The sequence below is a fragment of the Scomber japonicus genome, chromosome 5 (genome assembly GCF_027409825.1).
Source record: "Scomber japonicus isolate fScoJap1 chromosome 5, fScoJap1.pri, whole genome shotgun sequence".
NCBI lineage: Eukaryota > Metazoa > Chordata > Actinopteri > Scombriformes > Scombridae > Scomber > Scomber japonicus.
The window spans coordinates 32,092,386-32,117,048 of NC_070582.1; the positions used below are offsets into that span (position 1 = coordinate 32,092,386).

Genomic DNA, 24,663 nt, shown 5'->3' on the forward strand with positions numbered 1-24,663 from the left:
CCACCCCGCACTCCATTACATGAAATGATTCAGTCCTGCATTCAAACCAGATGCGCAGTTGATAGCAGCGAATACGACAACATAATGTCTCAACAGTGTCATAAAATACAATCAGGGTTCCAAAAACGAAAAACAAACAAAAGAAAGACAGGAGAGAAAACTGAGAGCCACCTAAGTTTTCAAGGTGGGTCTATAAGTGGTGGAAATGAACCTGTTAGCATAGTGAAACAGGCTAATGTTACTTGTGCTAGCTTAGCACTAGTTAACATTTCTGCTAATTGGAAGTACACTTAGTTGGTATGTATACTTAGTTCATACTGCTGGTTTTATAGTTTTGTTTGTTATATCATTTTATCGATGATATTCATTTAATGATAACAGATTTTTACCATTAACGTTACATTTAGCCAGTCTAAAGCACATAACTTATAGAGAGTATCATTTTTGTATCAAATAGTGAACTCCAGTGTATGCAGAATATTTTCACAGCTCAATGTCAGTAAATAATGAACAGTTAGTGTAAGACTATATATGTTGAAATAAATGTGGTTTGTTCTATGTAGTCATATTATCTTCTGTAATATTTTGTAATTTTGAACATTTTTAGGTAGAGGCTTTAAATAAGCCCATTTTGGGTTTTCTGCCTCTCCCTGCACTGTATATTATCTGTCATTATCTGTCTTTTTTGGTGTAATTTTTGTGCAAAAATAAAATAAATAATTGGACACAAGCGCTTAACTTGAAGCCTGACGAGGTGGATTCTCACGTGATCTGGCAAATCCAGCTGCTTCGCAAGGTAACTTTCCTCTTCAATACAATTCGACCCTTTGATTAAAACCGTTAAAAACCCTGAATAAAGCAGTTTCACATTAAAAAACTTTTTTTTTCTGATTCTGTTCAATGGACAGAGGATGTCTGGAGGGGGATGCAAGCTGAACTGCTGCTTATGTGTGCTCACGTTGTTTTTCTGATAACTTAAAATCCAGTTGTCCAATGACTTAAATCTTTCACCTGGTTAAATATGTAGTTAAAAATGACAAAGATCACCACTAATGGGCGACCAAATGAAACAGATTACCTTAATTAACATTACAGTTTTCCCTATGTCTGTTGAAAACATTTGGGATAATGGAAGTACACAACTCAATACAACATACAACATAGGTAGTTTTTAGACAACATGATGTGGAAAACATATTGGGCCTTTAAGGCTTACTGATAGTTGTCATTGACGTTTTCTTTTGTCACTCCTCTTGTTCTCACAGTGGCTGACCAAGGTCACTTCTAGTCTTTGATACAACCCATTTCTGGCAGCATCCCTAGTAGAATTCATCCACATGCAACAAAATAGCATAAACATTTCTCAACTCATCCATGAGACTTCATCAGTTCTGCTAGCTGGTTGTAGTTCGCAGGCATTCAAGCCTGTGGGACAGTTGTTAATAGCAGAATGTCACATGAGAGTTGTTCAGGTCATTGAGGTCACATGTCTGTCATGGCAGAGATTCATCAGGGTGAGTAAAGTTGTGATCTGGAAAATGGTGACACTAAAAATGGGGGCCCCTCTGAATGTCCATTCTTCAGATAATGTCCTGTCTGGTGTGTTGAAGAAACCCACAAGCAAGCTGGAGCCTTTCTATTCACATGTTCTTCTGCGTGGGTATTCCTCCAGGTACTCGTGTTTCTTTTCACAGTCTTAAAACCCACAGATGATGTACGTGTTAGAGGATGCTCTAAATTGGTAGGTGTGATTGTGAGTGTGAAGTCTGAGTTAGCCCAGTGACAGACTGGCAAGCAGCAATATGTTTCTCACAAACCTTTTTTGTTGTTACATGAAAGGTGTTCTATCAAGGACACGGTTGCTCCTTACCATGACCTCAACAATTCTAATGTGACATCGTCAGTAAACAAACCAGCCAAGTGACAGTTGATTATTTATCATCTTTTGCTACATTGACCATCATGTTTTTACCGTACAAGAAAAATAGCATTGCTATTTTCCACTTATTCAGCTGTAGAGTCTGTGTGTCTCCTAAAGATTTTTCTCAGTGTATTAACGCGTGATCATGTACAATGCCAAGTGACAGTAGGCAATTATAATCCTCAGAAGTGAAAAAAATAGATTTCTATATGTGACCATGTTCAAGGTTTATATACTGTAGGAAATTGCTTTACATTCACAAACAGCAAAGCCCTCAAAGAACAACAATAAATCAGACTGGGAGCCATCAAATGCAAAGATGGCAGTTTATTATATGCTCAAAGGCTCTTTCAAGTAATAAACATGAGATGCCATAAACACAAACAAACTTATAAAGGTAATCCCTAGAAATCAACAATTCTCTTTGTCTTGTTTGATGCTGCCCGAAAAAGTGAGAAAGAGTGGCAAGCATGAACCTTAGACACAGGATTTATTGTCATATAGGCAATATCCAATGAGACAATAAATAATTCTGACCATGTTTAATTCATAGAGACTACATTTTCCAAGCTCTGATTGTGACAGCCTGAAGGTGGTGAGCACTGGGATATACAGTACTTCCGTACAGCCCAGTACTGTTTCATTCTGCTCACTTGACAGCTCCAAACACTCTGCATAAGGCTGCATTATGTTTCATTTTCATAAGATATTACAAATTGACAGGCTAAAATAAGTACTAATGAGTACTATTAGCATGGCCTGCTGTGACTGAATAACTCCTGCATACATTTGCATTAGAGCACGGCAAATTATCTACTTCATGGAGGTTATGTGCATGATCCTAGTTCAATGAACATGTTAAGTAGGGCAGCAACCAACAGTTATTTCCAATATCGATTCATCTGCATATTATTTTCCCAATTAATTGGATAATTGTATATTCTAAGGTGAGAAAAATGATCTTGAGGAGAAAGCAGCAAATCCTCAAATGAGAAGCAAGAACTAGAAAACGTTTGGTGTTTTTCTTGAGTAATGACTTGAACAGTGCATACATTATCGTTGCTGATTATTTTTCTGTGGATCCATTCAATGTTAGCCTAGTCGTTTCAGTTTTAAAGTAAAATGAACAGATGTTTCACTTGTGTATTCCATAAAGCCATGTATATCCCATGTACAGTATGCTTTTCTATTTGGTGTAGGCTGTTTTAGTCTTGTGACCCTTTAAACCATAGCATTGTCTATCATTGACCCTTCACCACAGGTTACATATATCAGTTTGTGGAGGCTACTTCCACCAAAAATGCTGTTTTGTTTGGGCTCACTCTTTATTGGCCTGGGCTATAAAATGATACTGTTACTCATAAGCAATAAACAAAGACTAGAAAAGGCGTAAAACCATCTTGCCAACCCTCAGATTTATAGTCATGCCTTAGTGGGTCCTGACATTAAACCACTGGTGTACAGTAGCCAAAAAAGGAAAACTTTTTCTATTGGCATGGACGCATTGAATACACTCATACTATATTTCTACATGAAGTTGCAAAGAAAAGCTTAATACAGGAGTTCTGAAACTTTTTCACGTCAAGGACCCCTAAACTTACACAAATTAGACCAAGGACCTAGATTTTATTTGCTTTTAGATGTTTTATTACAGAAAGTGTATGAAACCCATGACTAAAATAGCCATAAATTATATCCTTGTGTTAATTATGGATGGAATTACAGTGAAAATAGATTATAACCTACTCCCTTTTTGTTGGGGACCCCCTGGAACACCCCCAAAGATGGGGGACCAATCATTTGAATAAGAACGGAAAAATAAATAAATAAATAACGGTGTATAAGCCTTCCTAATGATCTACATGACCCTACTTAATAGTCTATGGCAGCTCGCAGAAAGGCAGCAAATCCAGGAAACAGCGTTTATTGAGACTCAGCCCAGTGACCGAGGTTGTGGGGCGTCGACTAAACTACACACAGACCAATCGGAGTCCACGATGAAACTTTGTAAACAAGTCTTACACGTTGTTTTAAAGCTCGTCTGCTGTATTTACTATGAAAAGAGCCGTCGGTGCTGCAGCCAAGTCAACCAATAATGCTAAAGTAGGTGAGTAAAAAAAAAAAGTTGTCTTTTGGACGCTAGTTTGGAAATTGTAGCCGACTGTGTGTTTCAGTTGTGTGACGGTTTGAGTGAGTGTGTGAGTGTGTGAGTTTGTGTGTGTGTGTGTGTGTGTGTGTGTTCTCGTGACTCGTAGTAGTAGCGGCGCTGGTGCAAAACAGCTGTCGTGTAGCGTAACGAGTGAAGTACTAAATGTGTACGCTGTTCGTTTTATAAAGCAAGAATACGTAAAAGTAGATAATACAGCGTCGGTATACTATAAGGTTTACGGTAGAGGATGACTCAATGTATCGAATGTCATAGCAACTATACAGTAGAACGCTCAATTCCAGTAGTGTAGTAACAGATTGAGCACTCAAACAGACACAGGATGAGTTAATTTACTGCGTAGTTTGCTTTAAGTGAGTTTGTTATACCGCTGAAAAGAATCAATAGACTGTTTGAGGGACAGTGTATTAATAGAAGAGTCGATGAGAGACCTTTAAGGGTGTGGTGATGTGTCCATCTTGGTGGCCTTGTAGTGAGTCTTGACAGTGCCAAAACATCTTGTAGTTATCTTGACATTTGCCCCCATGTGTCAGCAGTCTACTTGTCTTCTTTTACCTGGAAGTCATTTTGAGGCTGAATATAAGTAGAGAAAAGTTCAACTTAGGTTGATTTCCTGAGGAAAGTCAATTGAGCAGGCTAATGATGGAGCAGAGTTTAATGAAAATCACTCTGCATTTTCCCACCGACTGAATAAGTTGGACCTGTTGTAAGGTCAGAAAGCGTCAGAGTGGTGATTAGTGTAAGTATCAAGAATAGCACTGCCCTGTGAGACAAGAAAATGCCACAATTCATCAGCTCACCAGGATGACACTGACAGGAGAGAGTGTTCAATGCTGAAGTGTTCAATTATGTTTTTAAAAAGCTCAACAAAAGCTTGTTAATGGTGGTGTTTTTAAACAACAAGACATTCTAGGATAGTACATACTGTACATTCCTTGGAATTTCACCCACTTATGTGTTCACAAACTCTTCCAGTCACTCACAGACGTTGAAGTTTCTGTTTAGCCTGTTCCTGTCTTGATGCTTCTGAGCAGTTCTATAAGTGTACCGTGCTGACAGTGTGCTGTATTTTAGTGCCTGCTCTTTTACGGTTAGTGTGAACAGCCTTCTATAGGCTACAAAAGTCTTCACTCTGAACGGATGTGGGCACAACTTAAGCTGTGGAAAGTCAACATCTGCATGCTCTGTGTTCCCTCAGCACGCCCACCCGAGCCAGAGGAGGGGTTGAGGAAGAAGGGGGAGGGAAAAGCTTCCTGTCAAGAGTGGCAGAGAAACTGAATTGGCTGCAGTTTAGTCGAAGTTTTGGCAGAGACTTATGGGGTAGTATTTTTATACAATGCAATCATGAATTTCTTCGCTGTAGTTTCTCAGTAAATGTGACGCATTTCTTTTAAGTGGGTTTCTGTTTTGAACATGGCAATCTATTCACTACGCTGTCATAATTACACAAAGGTTTTACCCATCTCCAAAAGTCCTTTGACCACAAAACATTCACTGGTATTTCTGACTCTGTTAGTAGTTCTGTAGTTCTGATTAGTGTGAACAGCATTAATTAAAGCCATATTAGCTGTAATGAAAGTTATTTAACTGCTTCCTCTATACTCAAGTCCCATGATTAAGAACAGTGTAACTTACAAAGATACATTGAAAAGCTATGCAACAACAGATGAGAAAAGATTTGCACAAACAGGTTATTTTGGTGATATTGACATTTGGCAAAAAATGACTCAATAATTATTTGTCTACAGTTACTTCCTATTTTGTTGATTGTATAAGGTAGTTTGCTGTTGTGAAATGGAGAGAGCAGTTTACACAAATTATTTTTGACTGTTCAGTTGCTCTGATGAGACTGGCAAAGTTTAGCTGAGTCTCAAAGCCTGCCCTGTCATGCCCAAAATAATGAAAATATGCAGCCAAAAAAAAAAAAAGATCTTATGGTAAAAATCCAGCTCTCACTTCTCACTTTGTTCTAGCAAGTCTCAATAGGTGTATGATTACAGACATGATTAAAAGTGTGTTCTTCACTCAAGCTTTCATGTGCCTGACTGGATGTACACACCCGTCACTGGTCAGTCATTCCTCATCTACACAGTTAAAGTAGTCTGAAGCTATCCAGGAAACTCAGTTTCATAATGAATTTGAGTTGAGTAATGGCGCTTTTCCACTACACAGTTCTAGCACGACTTGACTCAACTTTTGTGTGTTTCCACTAGGGATAGTACCTGGTACCTGCTACTTTTTTAGTACCTGCTCTGCTGAGGTTCCAAGTGAGCCGAGCCGATACTAAATGTGATGTCAACAGTCTGCCGGCCACTGATTGGTCAGAAGAGTTGTCGCTGGAAGAGTCATGAGCCGTCCCACACAAGAATCAAACCCGGCATTTTTAAATGCTGGCAACAGCGTTACAGTCATACAGCTCAATTTTCTTGCTTTGTGTGTGACAGAAAGCCACATCCAGCAGCAAGTACACCACTGCCTCCATGTCCTCCACTGTTTATGTGTTTGTGTCGCGTATAAAATGAAGTCAAGGCAGTTTCAGCAGCAGTGCTATGACGACCCCGCCCACGTTGAGGAGGTAATTTTTTGTAATGGAAAAGGTGTCCTGGGACCGTGTCGAGTTGTGTCGTGCTGGAACTGTATAGTGGGAAAGCGCCATAATAGACTCTGCAGTTGCTGTATCATATCATTTCTATATTCATGTCACTTAGTTTTGGAGTTTTTAAACTCCCCACGTTTTGTCCCACTCACATCTCAACAGGCTCAGTTGATCCTAATAACAACCTGATACAGACAGCTCAGCCTGCAAGAAGAGTTTGCCTTTGCATGGTTTCATTTCCAGTAACATAAAGACAGAAATGATATTCAGAGAATCACATTTCCTATATGTATCTGATCATCAACACTATGCCCACAAATTTACACAGAAACAAGATTTCTTCTCTGCTGGAGTTCAGCAGAAAATCCAAAAAGAGAGAAGAAAAAGGATGTCCGCAACGTCAAGTAGAGATGACATCTTGCAGAGATGAGAATTGTTTGTTTTCATGTTGTGCTACTCTAACTCATCACCTAGACACTGTCATATAGAGAAGCACACTGACGTCATCACTTCCTGCCACAATACCGAAGACAAACAAGGCGCACGCCAGCAATGACAGTCAGACCGCAGTGTTTTGGTGGTTTGATTGCTTTAAATGCACAATGCAGTAATGCCGAGAATACGCCAGAGTTTCGGTTACTGTTGTTCTTGTTACACAGACATAGAATTGTCATGAGACTCTGCTTGTGATGGAAAAAAAATGGCCATGAGTTACACAAACTACACAAACTGAGAACATGACTACACATAAAGAGGAACAGAGCACAGCAGTGTGTATTCATGCAAGTAAACATCTTTCTGTTTTTCTGTGTCAGACACGTGGTTGTAAAATTGTGGGTTAAGGAACAGTGTGTGTGTGTGTGTGTGTGTGTGTGTGTGACCAGGTAGTTGATTGTAAGAAGAGTAACCACTTTTTTACAGTTAAAGTGATAAACATCAGTTCTTACTCAACAGTTATGTTACAAGATTTTGTGGTTCCGCTTATGAATAACTTGAAATGAAATATTCTGCTGTGTCATCTCTCTCAGCGTTTGTATATTTTTCAGCATAAACTCAAGCAAAGTGTCTGGTAGGAATGCTCCATTCATCTCTCACATCCTACTACAGATACATCAAGACTTTTTTTTTTCTCTTTACCACAAAATCAGTCTTGCTGCCACTTAAAACCAAAACTTGCCAAACAAAATAAAATCAAGCTCATCAGCTTCATTAAGGATTTGATTTGGGGTATAGTCCTCCTAGAATTTAAGACAAAAAAATACAGGCGGTGGTGAATAAACATATGTCAGTCTATGAGAGGAACAGTTGAAAATGAAGCAGTTTTTTTAATGGATGACTGCTGCTGGCACATTGTCAGGGCAGCAGCAGCACTAAGAGGAAGAGGAGGAGGAGGAGGAGGCAGAGCAGTGTCAGATTGTGTGCATGGATGTATACACTATAGAAATGGTCCAGGATCAACTGTGAGATTTCGCAGCTGCTCTGCAGGAAGAACATCCTTTCTTGGCGTTGCAGATTATGTCAGCTTACATACTGTAGGAATGTAGTTACAGCCACGCATAAAAGCATCCGTGTCCAATGAGCTGTCCGCGTGTTATATTACAGTCAATTGTATGTTTGTTTTTTTTGCTGTTTGCGTGATGATTTATGCTCATCTTCTGTAACATTTTCAGCAAGGAGCCTCCAGTTGTTTTTTTACATTCCATTTATTAAAGCCACACAATAGCACAAACACAATTTGCAGCAATTTTACACACAGTAGGTGTTGATCAATTTGCAACTAACACAACTTCTGCAAAAATGTGTGATTGTTTGACTCCACAAATGTCAACCAGAAGAAAAAGCTTCCTTCACACTGTGATGCATCGACTTAATCACAGATTTGTTGCTGTGTTTTTTTACTGACTGCACTTGTTTACTCTTAATTCAGAGCTTTGCATTATGAAAAGCAGCATAATGTGTGTTTTTTGCCTTGCTAGCTGAAGCTTATCGTGTGCGTAAAGTGATCAGTGAGGTAGAAACAGAACTTTTTTCTTCTCTTTTTTTTGTTGTCAGTGGTACAGAAAGCCTTTTTTTTTTTTGGTAGTTTGTACAGTAAGGCAGACATCACAGCTTTTTTAGATGTGTGTTGGTCTAATAGGTAGCATATCAGCTGCTGACATTGCAAAGTTGCGGTGTTGAAAATTCCCCTGAGTACATATATGTCAAGTTATGTCAACGCATTTCCCAAAGGTACTGTCAGAGTTTTTGTGTCACCGACTCTCCGAGGTAAACTTTTTTTTTTCTATAGACTATGCCACTTCTCTAGAATACTTTCTGTGCACTTTCAAAACTTTTAACTTATCTTGTCATTGATCTCAACATCCGTTAGATACAGTACACATAGATACTCAAGTGCATAGACACAAATACGCACTGTAAAAGGTGCACTCTTTTTTTTAAAGAAGGTCATATAATCGTCAGTTCCAAAAGTGTTTCTTGTTTCAGACTTTCTAGAAACAGGTCATAATAGTTTTCTTGGTAATTATTTTTTTTCCCAGAAATAGGATATTAAGACTAGATCAATGACTAATACGTTTGGGTATTTTTAGCAGCACATTATCATTTATATCCCTTCTACTTTGACTACTCTGTTTTATGGTTTCTGTTTATTTGATCAGGGTCAAAAATAAAACAATACAATTCTCCTCCTTGTTAAAAAAAAAAAAAGGAAAAGAAATGGTGCTGGAACAATGGCTACTTTTAATTTAATTGCAGAAGAAGCTGTATTGGATTAAGCTTCCCCTTGAGCTGTTTGAATGTTGATTCTGATTTTCTCAGTTTGTTGACTCCAGAGAACAGTGTAATAGTGTAAATGAATGTTGCAATGATTTTTCATCAGGGTTTAGTTCATAGGCGGTGAAACTCTGACCTCCAGTGGTCAGGGCGAGTCACATCATCTATAAACAGCATTAGAGGAGTATAACTCGATGTAATAGGCAGTACTCCCTTGGTGAATATGTAATGTGTATTTATGGTCATGATTATGATTAATAATCATGTAATCAGAATCATGATTATTATAATTAGGCACATTTGTCCGACTGTCAAAACAACAATATTGTATCAACTTGATGCTTATTGACTTATAAAAGTAGGTTGATTGATTATTCTGTTAAGTAAAAGTTGTATTTTTATGAATTTTCTACATTTCCATGACTTAATTCTGTTTTTAGTGATTAAAGTTATTTTAGATTTGACTACAAAACACGTCTGTTTTTTATAATAGTATGTAATATTAACATTTGTAACACTTTATCAGAACCATTTTCTTTCATATCTTAATTGAGATTAATAGCTCAGGGTGTGGGAACAATTCCAATCGAGATGTCTGTGTTTCATCATTGATGTGTATCAGGCACATTTTCTGATTAAGTGAAAGGTGCTGGCATACAGTAGATGAATGAACAATACATGACTACACAGTATTTTGCTTAAATAAAATGGCAAACATTTGATACATTCTCATATGCACTTACATATACACTGTGCATATACATGAACACAGTGTTAGAACACATTGGCATTGCCTTTTAATATGAATGATACCCACAGTTGTTATTCTCACACATCACCACTAGGTGGCAGAAAAGTCATGCTGATGAAATTGAAAACATGACCTCACTGTGATGTGTTAGTACATGGTTGTAGAGCATCCATCAGCTTCAGTTATAAAATTAAACAAAAAGGTAATTTACACTGCAATGAAAGATGTCTCTATGTAATTGTCACAGCTGGCAATCATTTGAAAGTGTTGGATGTTAGGGTTTCTGAGTATGAGACTTTTTCATTATATTACTTTAAGAAGTACAAACTACTTTTTCTACAAAATCCTTCTTTTCATGAAACAAAAAAGCCAAAGTTCTTAAATGTTAAATGTTACAGGTCTGAATACAAGCAGCCGTAAAAGAACTTTGCTCAGAAAAGTTGATTAGATATAATTGATGAACTTCATCATCTTGTCTTGGCAAACACTTAAAAACGTTGTGTTGCTGACACATTGTGTCCAGTGCCAAAATAATATTGAGGAATCATTGAATGAATGAATTATCATTAAAGTAGTTCCAACTGTGCCTGTCAGTGGATTAGTACCACACATTTCTACATGAAGTCAAGAAATATCATCAAGGCCCTCACAGCATAGCCTCAACAAATGAGACAACAAAGGATGTTTAGAGTCTAAAGAAAAGTGGAAAGGAAAAGAAACCTAACAACATTAGTTTGTGCAGACAAGTATTTCCAAGAAAAGTCAGAGTACATTTTGAATGCAGCAGCTAGCGAACACGGCCTTGACTATCTGGAAATAACAATGGGAAACAGACACATACAGTAAGAGATGTGAGAGGTGCATTTAAGGGCAGAGAAAGGACTAACAAGCAAGCTTCCCTGCTAAGGGCCTGTTTCTCTTTGAAGTCAAGCTACATGGTCTTCTGTAGGCCTCAGTGACCCCGAAGTCTGACCTCAACTTGGAAGTTTATACTAGAAGCAAAACCAATCTAGAGTGTGTTCCACAGAGAGGATGGATGTGGATTAGATGGGAATGCAGTGTGTGCTTGTATGTGTGTGTTTGTAAGAGAGACAGAGCACGATAGAGGGAGAGAGAGAGAGAGGGAGGGAGAAAGAGAGAGAAGCCATCACTGATAAAAAGGTAAAAGGAGCCAATTAGAGACAGAGAGCCCTATTCAGAATGCTCATATACTGTAGGAAGGATGTAGTATTTTGAAACTCCAAACATTTCTCTGAGTGAAACCCCCATGGTGAAAAGAACTGAGCCATATTGTTGCTCTGTGTTATTCCTTCATTTTGTGCTCTGAATCTCCTTGTGTAATGTGGTGGATGGTTCAGGATGCTTGGGAGTCACTTGAAGGTTAGTGGCCGTGCGTATGCGTGTGTGGACGTTTTTCGCGGCACGTTTAATTGAAAGTAAACTTCCCTCGACGAAGACTTTCCAATGAAAGGTGAACTTTGATGAACTCCAGTCTCAATTGTATAATCACATGTGCGCTGGCGTGTGGCGGTCAGTGAAACATGCGAAGGAACCTTGGAGCATGTTGTTAGAGGAGGATGAAAAGTTATGAATGAATACAGCAGTGCAGGGAATGCTACACTTGTGCTTGTGTGCATCCTTGCATCCCCCCAACACGCTCCATGCACACTCGCACACAAACTTACATACAAGTACGCACCCACGCAGCCCTCTGAAGCCCTCGCACATAAACACGTACTCACTCTCATTACTACACTGCACATGCACAGAGGTTCCAGTGTGTGGGATTACAGGAGGAGAAACAATCTGAGTTCCCTAGCTAACTGTGTTTATCCAGGCTGGCGGAGGAGGCCTCTCACTGGGCTGCCTCAGTCCACCTCTGAGCCCCCGCTGGCTCCAGCCTCTGTTGATCTAGACATTGTGGACTATTTTCAACCCCAGAGTCGCGCTGTAAGCTGTGTTTAGTTGGCCGGCCGTATATTTCTTCCTCAAATCTGTGTTTTGTTTGTATCGGTGGACAAACATGTCAAAATAAAATTTTGTCTGTTTTGTCAAGTACAGCAGATGCACTAGTTCGACTTGGTTGTTGACATACAATGTAAGAAGACAGTTAAACCATGTGAGGCTAACATTATAGGTATAAGACAATGTGTACTGAGACCTCATATACTGAAGCTTTAATGCGCATAGTTCATATGGTCCATTAAAGTGAATGTAGATGTAGACTAAACATACATGCACTTGGAAGTTTGCATGCAAGGCACGAAGGCATGTCTTGTACCAGCTCTGGCACAGATAGTGAGAACACTGCTAGATAGGCAGCTTTTATGCATGTTACTCTAATGTACATTCTTTCATTACATGGGGGTGGAAATGTTAACCCTCTCTGACAGACTCTTTACCTCCCGATTTGAGAGGAATTGCTCTTTTTTTCAGAGGGTAATTGGCCCTTCTTCCTCTGACTTGTCACATCAAGACAAATGACTTAATTTGTGAAGGCATGTGGCCCTAACCTGCTTAATTAGAACAAATAAATCCACCAAAATGGGTGGAGGTCACAGCAGAACCAGTTCCCTCACAAATATGCATATCAAGCCAATATAACTTATAGACTGTGCAGCTGTGGCGTCGGGTACTGTGACACTTTTCCTTTTTGTTTGCTGTTTCGCACCTTTCTCAATATACATCTGGTGGATTATTCGAGGTTTCGTCTTTTCTGTTTGCATGAGCTTGTGGGTTTTTGTGTATCAAAATGAAAAAAATAAAATAAAATAAAATTAGATCTCGGCCCATATCTGCATCAGTCTTTCTATTTGTCTGCAGGTGTGAAACCACACTACGGTGCTGTAATAATGTGTTGTGGTTAAACCAGGATTCTTCATCTAAATGCTTTTTCTCTTCTTCCCACACTTCGGTGCTTGTCTGACTGTCTCTGGACACACCACATTTGACTTCTACTCTACTGTGCTTCTGAAGAACAGCTGTCATTTCTGCCATCATTTTCGTCATTAAATGTTCTCCAGTGAAAGTAATTAATGTGAAAGTAATGAAGGCCAGTAGTAGTATGTAGTTCTGGTCCGTATTAGACTCAGACTTCTAGAGCTTGTTCATTTTGGTTTTGCCCTTTTTGATAGTTTTATTTGTTTCATGTAGGGATATCCTGATCAAGTTTCTTTTGGTTTTGTTTTTTGTTTTTTTACCCCATCGAAATCCTTTAATAATGAGTATCCAAGGTCAATACAATTATTTTTTATGATGCAACGTATTCCGGTTTCCACAAATTGGTGATTGTCTTTTATGACACCTATGTTAGCAAGTCTCTACAGTTCCATTTTTTTACGGGATATGATATATGATATGATACACAGCTAGATATTTTTACCAGAAAAGACGTACCACTCTGCCAGTGTATATATACTGATAATGTAAGAATAATCACACAATTCGTGATCGTATAGTAGTGTACAGTAGTGTTTTGGAGGTTCTGCCTTTGTAATATTTAGCTGACACCTGCTACCTGAATGTCTTTTCTTCAAAAGAAAAATACGAGAGATAAAAGATTCAGTCTTTAGCGTGGGATCTTAGCAAATACATGTATTTCACTCACTCAGGGGAACCCATACTTTTCACATTTGCAGCAATTAAATTTTCACTTGCATGTATGATGCAGGATTCTGACATGTAAGTGTAAGTTTATACACTCAAACACAATCAGTCAGTAGATATTTAGTAGGGTGTATGTCGTCATCCTAAGTTTAGGTTTACCTTAACCTTTTACCTTTACCTCTGGCCATCGGCTGTCAGTCATGATAACATTGTACTCACCAAAGTCACTAGGATGTTGGAACAGGGCAACATAGCTAAAAATGGATCCAGCAAGGAAATGATCACTGTCAAATGATCAGATCAGTGGCTGTAAACAGACCACTAGGCATGTATTCAAAAGAGAAAACAAAAAGTAGTAAATAACAAAACAAAACACATTGGACCAGATGCAAGAATCACTTGTACACGAGTCGTTCTTAAACCATGCGTAGGGGTGATTTACGAGGATTTGCTGCATTCACCAATTTTCTCTTAGGTACGAAATACACAGAGAGGTAGAGCTGTTGATCTGTTACCACCATCCCCAACGTCTTCTGCTGGCTCGTCCTGTGTTGTCATCCCAGATGTTAACAGGTCTGTGCTGTCAGCGGTCCAGCAGCAGGTGTTACATCAGTGGTTGTCACCAACATAACATTTGTGGTAGAAGACACCACTGCCTCTGGTCTTCAGAATCAACTGACTTGGATATTTCTTTTTAACATCACTATAAGCTGACTACCACATAACAGAGAAATTAGTAATGTCGATTTGCAGGCTGAGCATATATTATATTGTCAGTATTTTGGAGACCCCTCCGCAAAAAGGGGGCTCCTCTGTAGTTCACACCCTGAGTAATGGGTGTACTACAGGGGATGTCCCGTTCATTAAATTGCACTTCTGAATCCATAATCATGATGACATTACTCTGTTTGCAAAATTAAGTAGATCTGTCAGTCATTTAAATTGGCAATTGAAACTATGATATAATGCAAGCTTACAATATAAATATTAGTGGCTGAAACTACAAAGCTACTTGTCCACAGCTACTTTTCCATAATGCAAACAAACTATTAATTACCTTTATTCATTTAATTGAAATATTGGTGATAGAAGTTATAGTTTAACTCTATGGCTGATGAGATGTTTTTGGCATCTAATTCATGTTAAATAATTTTTGTTTTTATTTCTGCGACGGTGCGCGCAACAGCCAAGACAGCGTTCACAGCATGGGTCATTTTTCCTCATTCTTTGTCTTTCTCTGGACCTTTAATTCCACCACTAACACTAAATAATAATAAGTGTTTCTGTTGATCTATTTCTGGGAGTAGGACCTCAGTCTGAGAGCTCGTAAAGTTGTTATTCTCAGTCTTTAGTGTCATTTTCATGAATGGAGCTTCTCCACAACCTGCCAGATGTCTGACCTTATATGGTATTTTGGGGGGCGTCATTCACGTTAATTTACTATTCTCGGGAACGTGCGTTCATTTAGAACAGGTGGGATTCATCATGTTTACGAATGTCATTCACGACTGTTTCCTGGTGATACGAGTGTTTGATGAATCCGACGTGGCATACTCGTAAATTCCACCTCACGAAAAAAGTACGACAGATTTAAGAAGAAAAATCCGAATATAATCTCGCATCTGGCCCATTGTCTGTTGTTAACCTCCTGGTTTAGCTTTGAACTACCGTACTACTCCTGTGCTCTGGCTGGAATTTTTGCTCGCAAAACTTTACTTCTCACTTCACATTATAAAATACACAAGCACCGAGTACTATGGTGTCTGATACACTGGCTGTTCTGCTCATCTGCTCCCAAATGGCCCAGCGGCTTGACCTGGCTGATCAACAGCAAATGTTTGATTCAGCCGCCAGTTTCTCCTCCTGCCCATTAGGTACCATCAGGCTGCCTCTCTCCATCTGAACCTGCTGTAAACAAACGAGCCAGCCATCGCACTGGACTGTGAGACGAGACCCTATCCTGCTTCATTCTCCAGTCTAAACACATACAGTCCCCTTCATTTCGCCCCCTTTCTACCCCCACAGTGCAACTCATAACTTGGGCTCAATCTTGCACCATGTACAGTGATGTTAAAACTTTGCCCCAGCAGCTGGATCTACCCTTACACTCATTCATTTACACTAACTCACCATTTCCTGGAAAGTAGGGCAAAGGTCAGCAAAGCTTTATGTGACCCTGGTGTGCATCCTTGTGTGTTTATTTGTGTCCGGGTGGATATATGTATGTGAGGTCTGAGAGAGAAGAAGAAGAAGAGGAGGAAGAAGAAGAAGAAGCAAGAGCATTTGTGAAACACAAATGGGGCACAGGGCCCAGCGGAGGGGTACCCCGATAGGCCCCAGAATTCCCCCGAGCAGCAAGCAGCATAGAGGAACAACTATGGCCTTTGTTGGTCACCCCGTGGATCTCACACACAGTTAATATAGACTTTTCCCACTGACTCTGCCAAGAGTCTGAAGTCATTTAATGAAGTGGCGGCTGAGTTTAGAAGGAGCCAGTGTGCTCGCTGCTTGCGCTGACAGAATGGAAAATGTCTGTGTTATGCAGCGAACAGCGAGTGACAAGAGGAGTGTGTTCTGATACTCACCTCTCTGCACACACACACACACACATACACACAAATGCATTAGGGACACACACGCACACACACACACATACACACAGATGCATACAATAAAGTGTCAAGAAGATACAGTGATTATACAAATTCACACATGCTCCTAGATGGTTATAGCCGATCCGTCCAGGGATACATCGTTGATTCGGACAAATCTGTACTCAGCTATAGTCTAACAATATCAGTTTTTTCATACCGGATGCATATTGTCAATGTTAAATTGATAACAATGTAAAGTTTTTATTGAATCTGAAGGTTTTTGTATTAAGACTCTCTAGTAAATACATTTTCTCAAGGCATACTTGAGGCAGCCTAATTGTCTCACAAATTCTTTGTAGTTGTCTTTGTTTGGTTCATTTATCAGAGCAAAACCTCACCTTTCATGTCCATTTTCACGGCTGTCTATTTATCCACTTCTGCTATGAATGGACAGTATCTCTGTATGTATTTGGTCGCACTTCTATTCAAGTCCCTGTCTTTTCATCCATCTATGGGCAGATTGCAGTCTGTTTTGGTGTCCTATTGTGCAGCTGTCAGTTATTTTCAAAACACTCGAGTGTCATTTGCCTCAGATTCCATCCCTTTCAATTCTCTCCTCTTTTCTATGGCTCCACCAGCGTACATCTCATTGAGTGTGCATCAGCGGGCAGATTCATTCTTCTCTTCTTCTTCGAAAAGCACATTTCTTTTTTCATAGCAGCCATAAGCCTCCTTTTTAAATCCATGGACAATGTGTTTTTGTCCATCCTCCTCCATCCTTTTCAGTGGCGAGTGCAGGGATTCTCTCTCTCTCTTGCTCCCTCTCCCTCACACTCTCTCTCTCTTTCTCACTCTCTCTCTCTCTCTCTCTCTGAGGGCATCTGGGGGGGACCCCAGAGCGTGATGCTTCTCTTGAAGCTCAATTGTCTGTCTGTAATGAACCATGATGAAAGATAACAGAATGAAATGTAATAATTCATGCGGGCTTGGGTGAGGAGCACGTGGCTAGCGCTGGGCCCAGGCTGTGATAGCCTCCTGCTCGGCTCCCAGAACAATACGCCGGCCCTGCCAGCACTACTCACCCTGCTCTGGTCCAGCAATCTTGTTGTTCTGTCCTCTGGTTGTCCTCTCGCTGCTATTCAGAGTCACTTAATGCTGGAAGGCTGTCTGTGATCACTGACATGCCAGAACATCTCTTTGGGAAACAAGGCAAACTTTCTCCCCCCGGACTCTCTGTCTTTGTGGAATTCCTTCATTCTTTTCCCTTTTGCCTTTTGTTTTATATGTCAGGCTTTTGACCTACAGTTGAGTTTGTCAGATGAAGCTGAACAAGAAATACCCTTTTCAACCTCTCGTTCCTGCATAATGTCCCCCCTCTTTAGTTGATTGTTCTAATTGTCTTTCCTTGCTTGGCACTTTTCATCATGGTTCCAAGAACACAGGGATGTTTCATGTCCTTTATTTATCCAAGGAAACAGCTCACAGAACCACTTACCAGAAATTGCCCACTTTCATACCCAGGCAGTACCACACACCTTAAAGCTGTGCAGCTCATAGGAGCTTTAACAAAATAGTTAGAATTGTCTTGCTTAAAGATACATTGACAGAAATAGTTCCAAGCTTTTGTCGTCCCCTTCCCAGAACCATGAGTCGCTTCTTTAACTTCTGTCCTATTTTTGTGGGCTTGTGTCCCTGATTAATGCACCCCAATCTATTTGGTAGCTGCTGTTTGCTTGCAACATTGGCAATCAAGGTATTTCATCTCATGAGAAATGTTAAGAATTTACTCCATGACGAGAGTTTGAGGCAGCCAGTGACCTTCCCACTTTGCCCCCTATTCAGCAACTTTCCCAAGGGAACACTAAGTATGGAATCTAGTGAGACCCAGACTGTTCAGTATATAATCGAAAGAGCATGTACCTGATTTTAATTTAAACCTGCTACTCGTCTGTTTTAAGGTTGTTGCGCTGTCCGATGACAAATGATGTGGTGTGGATGCTGGCGGTTGTGGAAGATGGCAGCAGAAGCTAGTAGGGGTGAGGAGAATGAACAGAGAGTCGATTGATGCTCCAGACCGGCAGCTCGAGGTCTCGACGCAGAGTGCTTGTGTGTTTCTGTGTCTATGTTTGTATACATTCCAGTATATAAGCTTATACATACATTTCGGTCTTCTTGAATATTACTGCGCTAGTTGTGTTTTCGAGGACACAAAGACAATAGTGCAATGGAAAACTTTAAAATGAGTTTCTCCTCCATCAGCAAAACAGCCACTCAGCAAATATTTCAGCTTCTTTCCCTTCTGTGCCATGCGTAATATGCAGTGCTAATAGCCCAAAGAAGTATCCTAGTTATGCTAACCATTTTCTGGAGTCTTTTGCCATAGTAACCCTTTACTAAGGTACTGCAAAACTCCATGAAAGAGTCTATGTGATGATTTAGGATACTGCATGACATGTAGAAATCAGTTGTGTCCTTCTAGGTACTTACGTGGTAGAAACAGAAGTGATGGATTAGGTTGTTAGAGGGCTATACGTGCATTTGATGCAGCTTGATTTTGAAATATAAAAGAGATTGATTGAGCTTGAGGAAACAATAGTTTTAGGCAAATAGTCCACTCTGTTGTTCCTATGGTCTTGTCCCTACTTCACGGTTTTCTTCAGGTTTCTATCTGGGGCTGAAGATGGTGATGTCAGAAGGTACACATTGATGGAGAGAAGTAGAATCTCAGTACATCAGATTCAGCTAAAAATAGTTTGCCTTCAATTGTGCAACATTGTACTCATTCATCTTTTCTATGGTAGTTTTTGATAGTGAAGATGATTAAATGCTTAGAGTGAGGACAACCATAAAGGTGAATCAGGCAGACTCGGTGAAGACAATAAGAATGTTACAGTGTAAGCACTAACACAGTCCATATGTAAAATGTTACAAGCAATTTTGAACATGTTAAACATTAGAGCACAAGCAAGAGAACAAGTATTGTTCATTGTTTTCTGTGTGTCACAGAGGGAGAGAGGGCCAACTTGGCCCATGTGGATGTTGCAGTTGTTTATTCAGATACTCTGATAACACACAGCAAGAGTTAGTAGCAGGGCCAATAGACAGGGCATAGAGCATTTTCACAGTGTGTGTGTGTGTGTGTGTGTGTGTGTGTGTGTGTGTGTGTGTGTGTGTGTGTGTGTGTGTGTGTTTTCTGGAGGAGGTTTCAATTCACATGGAGCTCCGACCTAGCTTGAAGATTGTGTCGACTTACGCTACGCAACCTTCTATACAACACAACCTTTCAGATGGACAGATAATGACAAAAAAACAGATAGAGAACGCGTCTTACTGCAAAGTGTGCTTCGAGTGTGCCAGTTCGCCAGTTTGGTGGTCTTCCTCTGAAGGTTGTTAATTAGTGCAGAATGTAGACTACAGTTCTACTGCCAGCACTGATGAAAAGAGGAAAGGGAGAGAGAGAGGGAAAACTGTACAGCTGCCAAGAAAGAGGAATTTGTGATAGGTTGAGAGTGATTCCAAATGCTGGAGCAAAGCATGGAGACTCCCAGAGCTCCTGCCTCCTGACCCGTGTGTTTGCTGCGGGCCCCTTGAACCGCACAGAGTCAGACACACCAGCGCAGTGAGCAAGTATAGACATGAGCAGTGGACACAGTGAGAAATTTGTTTAGACTTGGGCAAGGTAGTCGATTTCATTGATAAAATCAACATTTAAAGAAATGGGAAGAGCTTTTTTTAACAAGCAAGATTCTCTTTCATTTCCCCCTGAAACCCCCCCCCCCCCCCCCCCGATGATGAAGCAGGGCATTGTGTCACAGAGCCATGTGTAAACTGCAGGCCCCATGAGCTACTAGCACAAAAAGAGCATCAGGTATTATACAGTACAGGAGGAGAGCTGTTACAGGACAGTTTTGTAAAAGTTGGGGGCAACTACAGCAGCTTAGAGGGAAACAGAGAAGCCCACACAAACTGTTGTGCTGGCAACACATCCATCTCAAGTTCACACAATGGAGGCATCAGCCCTCCCTTGCTTCGAGGCTTTACCCAAGGAAATGAATGTTTACTCTTGTTACTCGATGGTTCCTTTTTGTGTTGTTGAAGAATAAAGCCATGCAGGAGGATGATCAAAAGGCCTTAAATCCCCCTGCAGTTATTGCTCAAAGCGCTGTCAGGTGTTGCTTTTGCACATGTGCTATACTATATGAATGGCGAGCGGTTAGCTCAGGTGTCCGATCAATGTGGCTTCATTCAAGGCATTCACTCACAACATGTGCAGTAAAGCTTTCGCACAAGTTTTGCCAAAGTGTTGCGCTGCTATTCTCTGAATAAAACCCAACATCCCACTCAGTGCGTTCAAGAACAGCCTGTCTGAATCTGTGTCACACTTTGTGAAGCACTAAAGAAGAAAATAAAGCAGAGTTGTGGATTATATAAGCGATGCAAGGCGTCACAATGGTGCTCTTTGGGATCAAGGTCCGCACATATAAAGAGCAGTTGAGGTGTGTATACTGTAAAAGTAACAAAAAAGGTCATTATCCAAATGTACCAGTGTGCCACTACAATTATTCACTCTACCACATTACACACACACACACACACACACACACACACACACACACACACACACACACACACACACACACACACACACCTTCTTCAGCACAGTACAGATCCTGGGAGTGGAGAGGTTGGATGGAAAACACCATTATGTCATCCCAGTTGCACCCTCCCCGACTGGCCACACTGTGGTGCTTTGTGTGCAGCAGACAGAGGAGCTGGGAGGATGGATGAACTGATGCTGTACTGTATGTCAAGTAGAGATTTATTATGCACACATGTAGAGCTACATCTAAGACTTACTATAGTTTTCTTATAAATCACTGTATCTATTTTTATTTTCAATTCAGTGATTGGCATTTTGTCCATTTAATTAAAAAAAAAAAAAAAAGATGAAAAATTTCCAGGGCAGGAAAAGCTGATATTTTACATTTCTTGTTTTTTCCAACTCACAGTCCAAGCTTTAAAGGCACTTTACTTATTATTTATGTAAAACATGCAAAAGCTGGAACTAGCAGTTGTTTGCCATAGATTTATGTACAGTCAACTAATAGATTAATGGTCTACAACGATGTGGTCGAAAAACTACTTACTTATTTGTGTTTGTACTACATAACCTTGTAATCATTTTTCATCTCTCTCTCTCTCTCTCTCTCTCTCTCTCTCTCTCTCTCTCTCTCTCTCTCTCTCTCTCTCTCTCTCTCAGCTTCTCTCTGTCTCTGCTCTGCCTCCTAACATCTGCTCCCAGCTAGCCACCTGTCTGCTGTCAAATGCAATATTAATGTACGCCATGCACTTGTTAATTATTCTCCCTGAATGTAGTCATGTCAAGCTGAATATGCATAACAGGATTATAAAGAACCATTTTATTAGTGGTGATCACTCTCCCTCTCCCTTCTCTTTCTTTCTCTCTCCGGTCCAAATGCTGTTTCTCAGGTCTTTCTGTCGCCTAAAGTGGTGTGTGTGTGTGTGTGTGTGTGTGTGTGTGTGTGTGTGTGTGTGTGTGTGTGTGTGTGTGAGCTCAGCATGCCTCCATACACCACTACAGCTTGTTTCCCAGGAGACACACAACTGCGTGTGCTAGGAGGGTGGCAGAGGGATGGTCGAGGGGGCGGATGGGGAGAGAGATGGGGCGATGGAGAGGGGTGGCATGTCGAACCGGGGATGGAGGGGGGGGGGGCGTAGAGGGTGAAGTAATGAGAGGTGTTGTGGGAGGGGAGCCGCGGAGGGGGTGGCAGCAAAAAACGGAGGCCAGGCCAGGCGGGTGGCATGGCAGTGGGGCCTCCTTGTGTCCCGGTCCCCCCTTGTCCCTCCTGGTCCCTTTTTTTCGCGGACAGCATCTGCAGCCTGCTTTACATGCAAAACACACCCTGCAGAGAGGGCGTCTACACATGGGGCTAAGGGGGCCAGAAGAAAAGCATTCCTGAGGCAGTGCTGGGAGAAGAGGGAGGTGGGTCTCTTCAACAGCCTCTCTCTACCAGTGTCTCTCCCAGATGAAGCCACGGGGGGATGCAGTAATGAGGGATGAGAGGATAAATTCACTGCAGATTATTTTGCTTTGGATCTGGCTCGAGCTCATTTCCATACACAGTTAGCGCTATTGTTTTTTTTTTCCCCTGACAAGAGCTCAGTTTCATTTACACTAGACCTGACACTATCAACCAACTTTCACACCGACGGCTGCGTTTCCCCATTCAATCCAAGGAGAAGCTATTATGTCTGTGAAACTGGTACATGAGCCGACGTGAGAGAAACAGTGAGTGGAGGAGGTTTTGAAATGTTTTAAAAACAAGACAAAGTTTACAGCCATGCTAGCAGCTCCATGAAGCTATACTTAAACACATAATGCTCACATCACGCTCGCAATGCATGTTCATGTTCAGCAGTTATAACGTAAACCATAGTCATTTAGAGTGTTACCATGATTTGCTAAACAGCACTTTGTAACTTTTTGGTCATTAACCAAAATAATAGATGATGGCACCATATACAGTAGTTTTTTTCAGTTTGTCCTCTAGGGGGAAAATCCATCTAATAGCTGCTGAGTTATTTCAGTCTGGATCAAAGTAGTGGACTGATTGACTGACAGATGTAGAGTAGCTACTAGCATGCCTAAAAATGAGGACATGATTTAGTGTCTCTGTAAAGAAAAGCCTCTCATCTCAGTTCAGATTCTAATGTTTTCCACCTTTCACCCCTGACCTGACTATTACTACGTCTCCTTTACCAGAGAGTGAAGCTGTCCTGGAAGTAGTCAGTTCACAGTTGTCCCCCATGTTGGCAGCACGGTGTCTCATTGTTAATAGAGGAAAAAACATTGGAGAACTGAGGCCTAATATTATAATTATGTATTTTCTTCCATGGCTTTCTCTTTTTCCTTTTTCCTTCCATTATGCTCAGTGTTAAGTCACTGTACTGCCCCGAACAATGTATCCAACACTAACCAGATGTCACGGCATGTGAGTCATCTCATGCAGAGGACAGTGTGTTTGTGTGTGTGTGTGTGTGCGTGTGTTTTATCAGGGGAATGCCACCTGCCAAAGAAAGCAGGCACATACACTCAGATTAGTGCACACACCTGATATTTTCTGATAATATTTTGCCACAGTAAACGCTGTAACAACACAGCTTCTGCCTTTTGAGCTGGTCACATGTCGTTTCTTTCAAGTCCGGTCACAGCATGCCAGGCGGAGTATTTTAGAAGAATTAGAGAAAATACCACAAAGACAGCATCAAGTCTCCGTAGGCATTGTAGTCCAGAGCTGGACTGTCATTTTGTCATTTTGCAGAGTCAGCCTGAGGTCAGAAAATATCCTGGCTGTATGTACAGCACTCTGCCAGTGACTTAGGAGAGGTATAATTGACTCATTGTAGGCACACGGGTTACTCGAGTGACTTCTTGTGGTGTTTCATCTGACGCAGACAATCTCGGATAGGTTGTCTTTCTTTGTCATTCCTGACGGGAAAATGGGAGGACATTTTAAACGTGGCTCTCTGTCAGTCCATCTGACTACTGCGAGATGCCCTTTCATCTTAGATTTTAACCAAAGACTCACTACAGATGACTTTATTCATATGCAATTTGAACATATTATCCTCTAGACAGATAATCGTTTGATCTGTCATACTACTGAAGGCTCAGCAGTATGAAAGGAGCCATATTTTGACTCTTTCCTCACCTTCATCTTGCCTCCTCTCCATCCTTACATCCTACCATATTTAGGCATATTAAATAAGTGTCACACTAACTGCAGGTCTGAATTCTGAATCACAGCATAATGAGCCACTATTCCAGGCTTGTATTCCTTTCCCAAATGACCCGCTGCACTCCTGTGACTTTCGGTGTTTGTCCTTTCCATTCCCACAGAAGGAAGCTTCCTCTTTCTTTTCTTTTTTTTTCTCAATCCCGCCGCAGAAGTGAATTGTGCAAGATTGCTCTCTTTGTGTAACCAGTGTGTGCAATAATAAACTGAGGAAATGAGCGCTATTGCCTCACTTAATGTTAACATTATACATATCAGGAGGTAGATTACTGCCGGCTCAGGTTTCAAAGTGCAGGCTGTCACAAGCAGTAGTTTATGGGAGAGATGAATGAACTGTTTCCATGCCATTATGTCAATCAAACCGGAGTTTGACCTCCATCTAAATAAATACGTCCATTCATTTTCTGCAGTGGAAATTGCCTCAGTGATTGAATACAGA

General features: G+C 40.7%; 1 long non-coding RNA gene across 1 annotated transcript in view; it reads left to right on the forward strand.

Annotated features, from left to right (window-relative positions):
- Positions 1–3,930: 3,930 nt before the first annotated feature.
- The window catches only part of LOC128358863 (uncharacterized), a 94,736-nt gene continuing 74,003 nt past the window's right edge, over positions 3,931–24,663 (forward strand). The window contains exon 1 of the long non-coding RNA XR_008321418.1: positions 3,931–4,028. This is a non-coding gene — a long non-coding RNA (uncharacterized LOC128358863). The remainder of the gene's footprint in view (positions 4,029–24,663) is intronic.